The 10,398-nt window shown below is 41.9% G+C and overlaps 1 protein-coding gene across 1 annotated transcript in view; it reads right to left on the reverse strand.

Annotated features, from left to right (window-relative positions):
• Positions 1-3,529, reverse strand: part of PPM1A (protein phosphatase, Mg2+/Mn2+ dependent, 1A) — a 44,256-nt gene extending 40,727 nt beyond the window's left edge. The window contains exon 1 of the mRNA XM_010847665.1: positions 3,513-3,529. The gene's annotated coding sequence lies outside the window, so the exon portion shown is untranslated. The remainder of the gene's footprint in view (positions 1-3,512) is intronic.
• Positions 3,530-10,398: the final 6,869 nt, after the last annotated feature.

Consider the following 10,398-nt stretch of genomic DNA (forward strand, 5'->3'; position numbering starts at 1 on the left):
ACGTCACTGCCCTACCCGGTATCTTTCGCCGCAGTCGGCTTGCTACCCCGGCCTCAGACCGAGGCTTAAGGGAGCATCGCGAATCCCGGATCGGAACCGGAACCGGGGCCTTAATCCCCCGGCGCTGGGTTGGACGGAGTGTGCGATTGTTAGGAGCCCCAGGAATCGAGATGCCCTCCAAGCCTGGCAGCCTGCCGACGGGAACTCAGACGCTCCCCAGGGGCATCCCGGCCTCCCGGCGCGGCGCTACCATCTGTCTGCAAATACACAAACCGCTCCCTGCTTAGGCGCAGTCCACAGAAGCCGGAGGACAACCCCGTGCTTTCGACTTCTCTCGGGCACGATCGCGGCCTGGTCGAGGCCTGGCTGCTGCGGCTCAAAAGTTAACTCGGTGTCAGGCCGCCGCCAGACCCCCTCCTCCAAGGCTCCACGCCTCCAGAGCCACCCTACCCCCAAGGGACCCTTGGAGACACTCGCAGGTACCCCAGCCACACCTCACATCTCGAAGGGCAACTACCCGTACACCGTACTGCCATCCACCCACATGCGAGTGCAACTGATACACACACGAGGCACATGCTCTGAGTTTCTGGCCGGTTTCCAGTCTGTAGCTCGTGAGGTTCCACATTGTATTTATTTGCACTTGTTAGACAGTCACGTGATTCTGTCACTGAGGACTTCCAACGACCTCCAGTGAGGTTAAAGAAAGGAAAGATATTTCAAATTCCGGAAGACAATAAAAACGTAACAGCTGCTTATATTAAGAGTTGGAGATCTGCTAAACCTAGTTGAAACTGAAAGTTCAGGTGACCAAAATCCAGCTCAGCTAGCTAGACCACGGAAAACCGGACCCACGCTGTTTGCAGACGCTGGGGATAGAATGACAAACCCTAGGCGGCCAATGAATCAGAACTGAGGAGCAGTACATCACCAGCAGGGTCTCCTATTGGCTGGGGTGTCTTTCCTTTCTCTTGTCAGAGACTTAACCTGTTCGGAGATTCGACCTACACCACATTTGCAGGAACAGAAGTTTAAAGATATGAGATTTAAAATTTTTTAAAGATTTGAGATTTTAAAAAAGATAGATTTGAGATCTGAGATTTAAAAAGATGCTCTGGTAAATACAAAGAAAAACTAAACACTTCATTATTAGAGGCAGGTACTTTAAAAAGAACAACTGAAAATATTATCCAAATAGTGTTCTGGCGGATAAGGTAAATTTGTGATGGGGCCTCTCTATTTTATCCCAGGAGCTTGTACCCTACTTTGTATCTCCTAAAATACAAGTGTTTAGTTTGTATCTCCTAAAACCACTTTGTTGCTCCAATTCTTAGATCAAAAGCAACCCATTTATTCTGTCCCTGTCATTTAGCTTAGGCTTCCCTGGTGGCTCAGCTGGTAAAGAATCCTCCTACAATGCCAGAGACTTGGGTTCTATCCCTGAGTTGGGAAGATCCCCTGGAGAAAGGAACCGATACCCACTCCAGTATTCTGGCCTGAAGAATTCCATGGACTTAACAGTCCCAAAGAGTCAGACACGACTGAGCGACTTTAACATGAAGTAAAGTGAAGTCGCTCAGTCGTGCCTGACTCTTAGCGACCCCATGGACAGTAGCCTGCACCAAGCTCCTCTATCCAAGGGATTTTCTAGGCAAGAGTACTGGACTGGGTTGCCGTTGTGGCTCAGCTGGTAAAGAATCCGCCTGCAATATGGGAGACCTGGGTTGGGAAGATCCCCTGGAGAAGGGAAAGGCTACCCACTCCAGTACCTGCCCTGGAGAATTCCATGGGCTGTATAGTCCATGGGGTTGCAAAGAGTCAGACATGACTGAGTGACTTTCACATAGCTGCTGTAAAAGCTGTCTGGAGTTTTTTCAACATTTTTGGGAAGATTCTGTTCCTTTCACTTTCAGGTGTGGGACCTAATAACAGTATCAAACAATATCACCCAAAGATCACTGGCCTGCCAGTTCTTCAAGGAACTTCAGTGTTATTCTACCAAGTATCTTTGGGGTTAGGATTTCTTAGAGTAAGGTGAAGATAGGATCATTTCCAGGTATACAAAGTAAAAATAAAGTTCACTTATATATTTGGTCCCAGTATTATCTGAGGATATATTTCCTAATTAATTCTCCCCACATTTGCTAAAAGAAAATAGAAGGAAATTAGATCAAATATCTTTGAAATTGTACCTAATTGGAATCCATAATGCTTCAGGCATGGATTGCTAACATCCATGCTAACATCCACATGCTCACAGCATGAGTAGCATGCTAGTGGACTCATTACCATTCTAAAATGGAAAGCTCATGTGCCTACCCCTATTTGGAGCACCCTTAGAAAACACATTTTCTTATTCATAAGACAGAACCTGGGTCACCAGCGGCACTGTTGAACTATAAAGAGCTCGAAGGTCTTGCCTGTCATTCTGCTTCCTTCCTTTAGGCTTCCACATCTTTCTTCTCTCTGTTCTACACTTATAGAAGAATCTGAGTCAATTATAACGGAAGAGGTAGAAAAATAGGAAATATGAGCATAAATAATTTTTTAAGGAGTCTGTAGTGTACCATAGACTGCCAGTCAAGCTGCACCTTCCCACTATTTCTTATTTCTGAATACAGTTTGCAGGAACATTCAGGTATTGAAGGTATTCATGAGGAAACTCATAGGTTGTAAGATTAACAGTTTAGAATTTGGAAGAAAGATATCTTAATATGATCTAAATAAATGTTTAGATGTGCTTGATGTTAAATGTTAAATGTGCTTGATATAATAGCCTCTTCCTTATTATTAATGTTATACTACATTTTATATTCCCTAAATATTGTACTAAATATTCCCTAAATATTATGCTAAGGGTAAACAAAATTAAACTATTAGAAGAGGGGAAAGTGACATTGAAAAAAGAAGGTTAAAATTTTCTTCTCTTTTCAACTATAAGGCTTTGCTTGGGCCTCCTACACACATTTGGGATGTTCATAGTCAGTTTTGGCAAAACATCAGTAAGAATATATTGCCCTAATCGTACTTTGGTAATTTTTACAGGTATATTGTAAAACTGTTCTACTCTGCTTCAGAAATCTGTTTGTATTTCAGTTACCAAAGAGGAAGGTGATTTTCTGAAAGGTTAGTTTTCAAGTCCTGGATTTAACTGTCTGCCATTAGACTAGTAACTGAGAGGCTTGGGGATGAGGACAGGCAGTGATGAATTGGAAGCTTACTCTGGTCAGCAGTACTCCTGTCTTTTCCTCCATAATCAGGATTTTTTCTTAAGGTCTACATTTTTTGTAAAGCCAAATTACTATTGTGAATCCATCCAAGATAGTCACCTAAGACAGCCTGGCTTGGGCTTCTCGAAATGATCTCAGTGATGTAAGTAGTCCCTCAGGTGAGGACCTGTGAACCCCTCAGCCGAATCATCCATCCGTTCACACTGAGGCCAGTCACTACCCAAGAGCCGCAAAGCCAAGCAGAACATACACTCAACACGCTTCCTCCTCCTCCTTCACTACCTGTTGCACGTATTTTTCTCACAGATATCCTCTTCTTATGTCCTCCTCTTCTCTCTTTTCTCCTTCTTATTCTCTCTTTCTTCTGTTCTCTTCTTGTCTCCTTTGCTCTTCTTTTTTTCATTTTTCTTTTCTCACTTTTCCTGAGCCTAGTAGAAATTACAGTTTCTGCTACCCACTTTCTGCTGAAGAAATACATATGAGCTGCTAGGCCCCTATACTAATTTTGTTGGGAGGGATGAACCCCCTCACCTGACCCTCCTTGCTCCATCCTCTCTGACCATAGCAGGTCATGAAAATCAGCTGTTTAAAGGACAGTCACAGAATGAACAGGATTAGAGAATCTTGTCCTGTATGACATCACTGAGGTGGCCCCACTGGGGTGGGGCAGACAGGAGCCAGCAGGTTGGAGCTGCCATTGTGGCTACTCCTGGACGCTAGAGAAATGTGGCCACTGGGAGTGTCACAGGTCAAGCCCTGGCTAATCTTTAGGGTAGGATGTTGCCTTAAGAGACTGTAGGTGGCCCCAGCCCCACACCATCGGTGTGGACCTTATTAGACAAGTTCATCTGTTCAGTAGCTGCCTATTATGTGCTAGGCACTGTGCTGCATACTAGGGGTAGTTTATGACATCATTGAGCAAAACTCTCAGCCCCAAGCAGCTGATGTTATAATGAAAGATATAGACAAAGAAGTAAACAAATGAACAAGGAAATTACAGGTTGTGATCAGTGCTGTGAAGGAAATAAGTAAGGAAATAGACTGGCGAGAGGACTTGAAACAAGTATACAGGGAAGACCTTTCTAAGAAGGCAGGATTCGAGCTGAAGGATGAGGAGTCAGCTTTGTAATCAACCAGGGAAGAGCTTTCCAGGCTGAAAGATCGCCAGAAACCAAGGGCCTGATGTGGGAAAGGGCTTGAGAGAATAGTTGTCTGCAGACCAAAGAGAAGTTCAGAATGCTCAAGCAAATATTTTATAAAGTTGCTCAAGTTTAGAATTATAACTTAAAATATTTGAGATACTTAATCCAGTTTACAGCTAGGAAACCACATTGAGTAGAGGGGCACAATTCATACAAAATAACTTGCTGAATTGATCTAGTCCCAAAAGGCAAAGCAGCTTTGAGAAATCAAAATTAAAAATCAAAGGACTTTTATTCAGCTATTGAAATTAAGAAGCATTCTGCAATACCATAAAGAGGTCCCTTCAAACTGTCCAACGGGAGCTAGAAATGAGTAAACTAAAGTTTAGAAAAAAATGTTTTTCTCCCAGTTTAGATAGCTATTCTTAATAAGACTTAACAAAAATTTGGACTTCTTGAGAACAATTTTTCCAGGAGTTTACTGTCTGTTGTGGGCATTGCAGAAGATCTCACACTAAAGCATACTTTTGAAAGCTGCACATATTTTGGAAGAGAAGGGGATGACAGAGGATGAGATAGTTGGATGGCATCACTGACTCGATGGAAATGAGTTTGAGCAAGCTCCAGGAGTTGGTGATGGAAAGGGAAGCCTGGCATGCTGCAGTCCATGAGGTCGCAAAGAGCTGGACACGACTGAGCAACTGAACTGAACTGAACAATGAATGCCTAGTTGAAAACTAGTGATGGAATGACCGTCATAATAAAGATTTTTTTTTCTGTATCTGACTCTACAGTTTACAAAGCCCTGTCACTTAGACCAGCCAATTTTATCATCAAAATAACCCTTGGGCAAGGCAAGAACTGCTCTCATCCTTTACAGAAGAGAAAACTGAGGATCAGAGAGCTAGCTAGCAATTGCCCAAGGTCATCAAAAGTAATGACTGGTACCCAGGTTTTCCCTTGTATCCTATAGACCAACCCTAGCTTTTATATGTAGTAATAAAAGTAGTCAGGAGAGTCAGGGGTAGAAAGAGCATGGACTTAGAGTCAACGATGGTGTTCAAAACTGGTTTATACTATCTCCTGAGAGCAGAGTGTTAAATTTCTAGGAATTTTGCCAGTTTGTTAAACACAGCCACTGTTAAAAATTAAATTATATAAACCTCCAATTATATTTTAAACAAAGATGATATATGGTATTGAAACAAACTCACAGATATAAAAAACAAACTTATGGTTACCAAGGGGGGAAGGGGATAGAGGGATAAATTAGGAGTTTGGGATAAACATACACACACTACTATGTATAAAAATAGATAACCAACAAGGACCTATTGTACAGAAGAGGAAACTATATTCAGTATCTTATAATCTATAAGGGAAAAATATCTGAAAAAATATGCATATGTATGTGTTTATACATATCTATAACTGAATTACTTTGCTGTACACATGAAACGAACACATTGTAAATCAACTATACTTCTTATCTAAAATAAGAAAAAGATAATATATATTAGAAACATATATTTTAAAATATCTAAATACATGCTGCTATTATCTCTGCTCTTGAGGTACTTACGTGTATTGTGCCTGAATGGTAGAAATACTCTATGATGTGTTACTGCACATCTCTTCCCAATGCCACATTCAGTGACTTCACTTTGGGAGCTTGAAACTGGCCATGGAGGGAGCATTTACATGATGGCAATCGGCAAATGCCACAAATCAAGAACTGACATTGCTTTGTTGATGGTCTAGATAGAAGAAAGTGACAGAGGAACTGTTAATAATGCAAATTAAATGTAAAAAGCATGTTGCTAAAGCTGTTAGGTGGTGAATGGCACAAGAACATTCAACTCAGCAAAGAAGTCATATTGTTGGTGAATAAGTTCCCATATACATCTTTATTGTGTCACTTTTATCTTAGATGAAAATATTAAGGGGACGACAGAGGATGACATGGTTGGATGGCATCGCCTACTTGATAGACTTGTGTTTGAGCAAGCTCCAGGAGTTGGTAATGGACAGGGAAGCCTGGCGTGCTGCAGTCCATGGAGTTGCAGAGTCAGACACAACGGAGCAACTGAACTGAACTGACTGATGTCAGAACTACATTTGGGTGGTCTATAGGATACAAGGGAGAGCTGGTTGTTAAACATTTACCAGCATACCACTGGGTCTGCTGCACTATGCCAGCTGGGCCACTTACAGATTTGGTGACCTTAAGCTTGTCACTTACACTATTAGCCTTGGTTTCATTCTTCACAGAATACTTCCTCTCAGGATGTATTGTGATATTTAAAACAGATGAGGTGCTCTTGACCACCACACCCTTCTTTCTCCTCCTTGGCAGATCCTTCTCTCACTAGAGTTTGTATATAGATACATTCGTTCTCAGTCTCCCTTGCAGCATAGGGCAGCACCCCAGCCTGTATGTCAGCTCACACTGCTATATTTCAAATAGGTTACAGATGTGACAAGGTATTGATCCCTTAAGCCTTCAGAACATTTGAGTGAGGCTCAGCTGCTGAAACCTGAGATGGTCCCATCTGGCTAAAAGCAATTCTACTCAGGCACTCTCTATGTCATAAAAACATTGCTTTATTTATTTCTGTCACTGTAAAAAGAGTTGGGTAGCGCTGCCTTAAGGCAGGGATGTGTGACGCAATTCTGACCAATGGAACCTGAGGAAAAGTCTTGGGGGTATGGATCTCAGACTGATTTTCCTCCCTAATAAAAAGAGTCACACAAGAGAAAGTACCCTTAGGTGTGTTGTTATCTCTATAGGTGAGCCTGGAACCTCTGGGCTGTCTTGTAAAGGACCAACTGATGAGAAGGGGAATGATGACAAAAGTCTGAATGCTACACCCTGTTGAGCCGTTGAGCCATCACAGCAGTTGCATACTATAAACTTACACTTAAGGGGAATATTAATTTTCCTCCTTGTTTAAGCCACTTTTCTTTTGTATTTGGGGTTTCCTCGGCAGCTTGTAGCTAAAGGGCTTCCCACATGGTGCTAGTGGTAAAGAACCTGCCTGTCAATGCAGGAGATGCAAGAGACGCGGGTTCTATCACTGGGTTGGGAAGATCCCTTGGAGGAGGGCATGGCAACCCACTCCAGTATTCTTGCCTGGAGAATCCCATGGACAGAGGAACCTGGCAGGCTACAGTCCATGGGGTTGCAAAGAGTCAGACAAGACTGAGGCAACTTAGCATGCATGCATCAGAGCTAAAAGCACAAGCACCCAAATACTCTAGAAGAGGTGGTACATCCCCAACACACAGTGAGTGTTCAGTAAGGTTGTCTAATAACCAGACTGAATCCTTAGCCTATAGAAAAAGCATGGTCAGCTGTAAACTTATTCTCTAAACATTTGAGGGATTTGTTCACTACTTATGGTTCACCTTTAAAGTTTATCTTGATTCTTGCTTAAACATGCATTAAATTGGGTACTAAAAGCAGTCATTGAAAAATGAAGTCATTTAAAGCTTGAGGGCAACTGGACACAGAGATGTTGATATGAATTTTCTTTTCTTGAAGGATCTTGGAAACTAGAGCTCGGTTGCCTGAAAGATGACATAATCCTTTCATGTTCTGCAGAGCAGTCCTAGAACCAGTGCTTGGGAATTACAGAGAAGACAATTTTAGCTCAGTATCAGGGGAATAAATTTGGCTTTGTTCAACAGTTCAGTCACTCAGTCGTGTCCGACTCTTTGGGACCCCATGGACTGCAGCGCCCAGGCTCCTCAGTCCTCCATTATCTCTCAGAATTTGCTCAAATTCATGTACATTGAGTCCGTGATGCCATCCAACCATCTTATCCTCTGTCATGCCCTTCTCCTTCTGCCTTCAATCTTTCCTAGCATCAGGATCTTTTCCAAAGAGTCAGCTTTTCACATCAGGTAGCCAAAGTATTAGAGCTTCAGCTTCAGCATCAGTCCTTTCAATGAATATTCAGGATTGATTTCCTTTAGGATTGACTGATTTGATCTCCTTGCAGTCCATGGGACTCTCAGGAAGAGTGTTCTCCAACACCACAGTTCAAAAGCATTAATTCTTCGGTGCTCAACTTTCATTATGCTACAACTCTCACATCTGTACATAACTACTGGAAAAACCATAGCTTTGCCAACCTTTGTTGGCAAAGTGATGTCTCTGATTTTTAACACACTGTCTAGGTTTTTCATAGCTTTCCTTCCAAGGAGCAAGTGTCTTTTAATTTCATGGCTTCAGTCACCTTCATCAGTGATTTTGGAACCCAAGAAAATAAACTCTGCATTGCTTCTACTTTTTTGGGGAAAAAAAAGTGGCTTCTATTTGCCATGAAGGGACTGGTTGCCATAATCTTAGCTTTTTTAATGTTGAGTTTCAAGCCAGCTTTTTCACTCTCTTTTGCCCTCATCAAGAGGATCTTTAATTCCTCTTCACTTTCTGCCATTAGAGTGGTATCATCTGCATATATAAGGTTGTTGATATTTCTCCTGTCAATCTTGATTCCAGCTTGTGATTCATCCAGCCTGGCATTTTACGTGATGTATTCTGCATATAAGTTAAACAAACAGAGTGACAATATATAGCCTTGATGTACTCCTTTCCCAAATTCAAACCAGTCAGTTTTCCAGTTCTAACTGTTGCTTCTTGACCTGCATACAGATCTTGGCCTAGAATGTGCCAAACTCCATACAAGGCCTCCTTATGAGTGTTATTTAATTCTCACAATAACTTTGCAAAGGAGATACCTTTTGTCCATTTTATAAAAGAGGAAACTATGGCTAAGAAAAGTGATTGTTTACAGACCTAGGACCCTCTAATTCCACAGGGCTGCTTTTTCTGTTACAGAAGCAGACTGGGCCTTCTCCTTGAGGTCCTTTCCATTGCATTTTCTTATCCAGGAAAACAGAACAATTTCAACAATGATGTTCTAACTGAAGATGTCTTGGTGAGATGGGAGAGGAGTTATATTGCATGTTACATGGCAAAATATTTCCAAGTTCCATGAAAAATGATCACTTACCCTAAAGTTTTGCATGGGCTCAGTAGTTGTGGTGCATGGGCTTAGTTGGTCTGCAGCATGTGAGCTCTTTCCGAAACAGGGATCTAACTCATCTTTCCTGCATTGCAAGGTGGATTCTTAACACTGGATCACCAGAGAAGCCCTAGATTGTTCTTCTTATAGTGCTTCAAAAGGACTCCAAGCCCTATGTATTTTATGTGTTATAGTATTTCTAATTTTTATATTATATACTTAGGTCATGTATTTTATTTGATCAATAAAACACTTGGAACATGCTAGACACTACTCTCCATCCTAGGGACATTGGGGTGAAAAAGAAAGGCAATTTTCATGGAGCTTACATGGGGTCAATAAAAAACAAACAAGGTCATTGCAGAGGGATAAATACTATGAAGGAGGGAAAGAAGAGTATGATGTGGGCAAGCGGGATGGTAGACTAGTCGATCAGAGAGAGCCTCTTAGTGGAAGTGGCAGTTGGCCAGGCCTGAATGACAGGAGGAAGCCACCATGTGAAAATCTAAGGGAAGAGTGTCCTAGACAAAAGCAAAGGCTCTGGGGGTGGAAGGCATGTCAAGGACCAGACAAAACTCTGGGATGGCTGGGGCATGGTCATGGAGGGAATGCTATGTAAGAGGGTGCCTTTAGGCCACAGTAAGGATTTTGATTTTAAGTGTGATGGAAAAACCACTGGTGGTTTTTATGCAGGGGAGTGATGTGATCTAATTTGTTTTGCTCTTGCCACAGTATGGAAAAGAGATTCAGAAAAGCAAAAGTGGAAGTAGAAAAATCCTTTCATCTCAGTTTCATAAATCCTTAAAGAGGAAGTGAAATTAGCTTTCAGCTTTAAGTGGCTCAGAGTGATTACATTTTGGTGGTAGGAATGTCTTTTAGAGAGTTCTTGTCACTGGGGCTCATGTTTTCGTTCCCTGGGAACTATACTTAGATATTTTTGCAAATGACTCATCAAGTACCCTTACTTGGTAAGTTCAGTGAAATGTAGCAAAGAGT

Source organism: Bison bison, unplaced genomic scaffold (genome assembly GCF_000754665.1).
Source record: "Bison bison bison isolate TAMUID 2011002044 unplaced genomic scaffold, Bison_UMD1.0 scf7180017864254, whole genome shotgun sequence".
NCBI lineage: Eukaryota > Metazoa > Chordata > Mammalia > Artiodactyla > Bovidae > Bison > Bison bison.